This window comes from Etheostoma spectabile, chromosome 22 (assembly GCF_008692095.1).
Source record: "Etheostoma spectabile isolate EspeVRDwgs_2016 chromosome 22, UIUC_Espe_1.0, whole genome shotgun sequence".
Taxonomy (NCBI): domain Eukaryota; kingdom Metazoa; phylum Chordata; class Actinopteri; order Perciformes; family Percidae; genus Etheostoma; species Etheostoma spectabile.
The window spans coordinates 11223022-11227027 of record NC_045754.1 but is presented as its reverse complement, the minus strand read 5'-3'; positions in this window follow the sequence as shown (position 1 = coordinate 11227027).

Here is a 4006-nt window from a genome sequence, read left to right as displayed (position 1 = left end):
TTTTTCTTGATGTAAAGCAGCGAGTTGCATGGCCTCATTTCCCCAAATGGAATGGTTTGTTCCTATTCCATCTGTCTGATTACAGGATTGTTACAGTAAAAATGTGTATCTGTAGTCTTCGAAATAATTGAGTGAAAACACTTCAGGTGAGACATCCCATAAAAACATTTCAACATTTCATTTCCTTCCACTACCTGTCATTAAAATTGCAGAGGCTTTCCATCCACCTGCAAAGCCCTCAAAGATTTTTGTGTGTGTATGCTTGGGTGTGTGTGTGTGTGTGTGTGGGTGTGTGTATGTGTAATAAGATTTGGAATCCAAGACAAGAACCTGCTTTACTCAACCCTATACTGAAATGAAATAGTTTCATAAGAAAGTCTTCATATCAAATAATTGTATAATAAAGTGTAGTGTCCAACACAAGAGTGACATTAAATATTCAGCAATTTAATTTGAACATTCTCTCTCTCAACAGTATTTGTGTTATAAAAATGTACCACTTCAAATTACTGTAGAATGATGCCGGAGGCTGGGCAAGATTTATCTGGAATAAACAGACACTGCTCTTTGGGCGATGAGTTTCTACTGTCATCTTTTCACAGGGACTATAAGTCCTCCTGCTCTCACTTAAAACATCAACAACCCTAACCGTGTGGGCAGGTTGAAGAAAACGGTTTGACAGAATGATGCAGTTTTTCCAGCCTGACACTTATGGGGAGTGCCGTTTTTAAAGCGTCTCGCGCTGAAAATAACAGTTCAATTCAATTTCAATTCAATTATATTTATATAGCGCCAAATCACAAAAACAGTTACAGTTATCTCACAGCGTTTTTCCTAAAAGAGCAGGTCTAGACCTTACTCTGTGATGTTAACAGAAACCCAACAATTCGCAAACAGCAACATTTTGTCACATTTAGCTTCAAACAATGTCTGAAAAAACTGCTGTGAATTTTTGAGGGTCACTTTTTTGCACATTTAGATTTATATTTAACTATTTAAAATAGGTCTTAGTTGACAAATACAGTTGAAAATGTGCAAAAAAATGTGCCGCTTTCCAGACAATACCCCATAGACCCTAACCCCAGCGTGTTTGTTATCCTTTCCCGTGAACGTTTGAGTAGCTTTGGTTTGTCTGCTTCCTTTTGCATGCGTGAGTTATTGTTTTTTTTGTTCCAAAATTAACAAGCAAATTTGTTTATGTGATATCCTGTAAAGCAGCGCACAGGCTCCCTTTTGGGAGATACAAAAAACTCCCAATATTTGGATTGACACAATAATCACAACTGTGGCTCTATTCATATTCATATTTGAATCCACTGGTGCACATTCTGACAGAAATTACCATAATTTTAAGCACTGAGGTTAATGCTGAGCTCTGAAGTCACTAAACTGGAATATTCAGCACATTAGTGATAGTGAGGGAAGTGACTGGATGAATGAGGGGCTGCGTACGGGGCAGACCACATCTTTCAACCAAGACCCTCAGCGCCTCATGCTGACAACCTCCACCCTGCTGAAGTGTCCCTTAGCAAACTCCTTACTCTTCTCTGAATTTCTCTGTGCCATATCGCTGTGAAAAGATATGTGGAGAAATGTAGGTGCCGGCCCTGCTTATCTTTAATTTTCTATGGCCTTGGTTTCCCTTCCCAGGAGAAATCTTACTAATTTAAATTAGTGACCTTAAGAAAAGCCCTCAGTGAAGGAAGTCTTTTAATAACATACAGAAAGTGGAGACAGTCAGCCTCAGCTGTACTATGCAGATGTTGCCATGCTACAGTCTAAACTAAGATCACAAATTTTATTTTTACAGGATTTCCTGTCAATAGGAAGTACATTGTCAATTCTTTCCCCTTGGTCCACATTGGTTGCTTCAAATCAAAACACCCTTTTATTATCCCTTGTGTTGTCTTCCTGTCAAAATCAACATTTTTGTTGATGCTTTTTTTATCAATGTTTTTAACTTTTTCTTACATTTTTGTCCCCTTTTTTTCAACGTTTTTCACTTTTTTGACGTTTTTTAACACTATGGTAACACTAATTTATTAACTTTAGTTTTACACTTATTTTTGGAATTTATTGTCAAACTTCATTTATAGGAATTTATACCTAATGAGTTAGAAAAGCAGTAATAAGGAATTAGGATTTATCTTTTTTCTTCAAATGCTTTAAAATTAAATAAGACACCCCAAAATGAATGAAAGTAGAGATTCGTACTTGCCAAAGAGCGTTGTGTGGGTTCAATCATGTTATTTTGGGTAGTTACAATTGGGTAGTTAAAAAGAACTTTGATATAGGAAAACAGGTCAATTTAACCACAGGACAACATGACGGTTATGCTAAAATTTAAAGTTTTTACACATGTTTTCATTTCCATTACCTTTATTCATTGTCATAAATCTCTAGACCCATTAATAGTCATATGAGGACTGTAAGGAGATTTTTATGTAATCAACAACATAACAATCTACCTTAATTAAAAGACTTTGGTAAAAAATGGATTTGAGCTGTAATGGAGAGACGTGTTCTTTAAAGGTTCCCAGTACAGAGATAGACTGAATGAAAGTGTGTCACAAAGCATAATCCCAGTGATTGTGTCCTCTACCCAGGATGGTGCCATTGTCTGATGATGGCTGGTTTTCAGCACAATCTCCTTTGTCACATCTGCAGCTCATCATCCCATCTCTCTCTTGTCTTTTTTTTCCTGGAAACAGCCCCCTTATCTAGCTTTGCCTTTTCCCTTTCTTCCATTGCTTTAATGCATCTTGTCAGATTGAGAGTCTCCGAGTCACAGCTCTCTCATATTTGGATTATAAAGCCCTCGAGTGTTTGTTGTTCTTTAGTTGTTTTTTTTTCTTTATGCAACACCGCCTCCGCTCTTTTTCGACTTTAACTTCCCCTTCTTTATCCTCCCCTCCTCCTGTTTTTTTGTTTGTTTTCTCCTGACATAGTAGGCCAGTATTCCCAATAAGCCTCTTACTCCAAACTCTCACCTCCATCTTCCTTTTATGTACTCATGATTGGAGTAAGACGTTCATGATATCCAGCTGGAGTCCATACTGTATGTCACTTAAACCATTGACTGTCTTTATGGATCATGTTGGGAAGGGCGGAGGTGTTCATCACCTCTGGGTTTTCTAACGATCAGTGGTTACACTTGTGATTCAGTAGCTGTGCCACATCTATATCACAATCTCTTCCTCTGCTAAATCAACAGCTTCACCAGAATGTGTGAGGCCAGAGCACAAAAATAAAGTAATAACTCAGCAGGAGTGGCCTACTTAAGCCGGCAGTTTGATGTGCTTCCATTTGACTGATTTCACAACTGCAAGTTCCAGAAAGACTTGGCTTTAAAACCCCACTGAATGGTCTTAAGGGTCCAGACCACACAAAAAGATCAACTAGATGTCTTTTTATTCTAAATGTCTTTGGCGTTACTGTAACAATGCATTTAAAATATTCATAAAGGGGAAGAGAGCTGCAGAGGACATTCATGTTTCTGCATCCGTAGACCCAAGGAATTTCTTCTTTGTTTTTAGACTAATGGGATTTGTATCATAATGTAACTGGTTCAAACTACAATCACCATCAGCTTTATTTTTGTTTGTAATGATGTTACAAATAAAATCACACATTAATTACACTGAGACGGTTCTTTGTGGTTTCTTATCTCAGTGGTGGATGATAATTTTCTGATTGAGTTGAGTCAGCCTCCGTCATTTATAAGGATTTTTTACTTCAACCTTTTTTTGGTCCCTGCAGGAGGTTGTGTTTGTTAATTTCTCACATCTCTGCACAGAATGGAGAGTGTTGCCGAGATGAAAAAAGGAAAACATCTCCTCCTGTCTCGTCATCTCCCTCAGCTCAGCACCCCCACAGCCCAAAGTTTAAAGGTCCCATGGCATGAAAATTTCACTTTATTTTTAACATTAATATGAGTTCCCCCAGCCTGTCTATGGGCCCCCAGTGGCTAGAAATGACAATAGGTGTAAATCGAGCCCTGGGTATC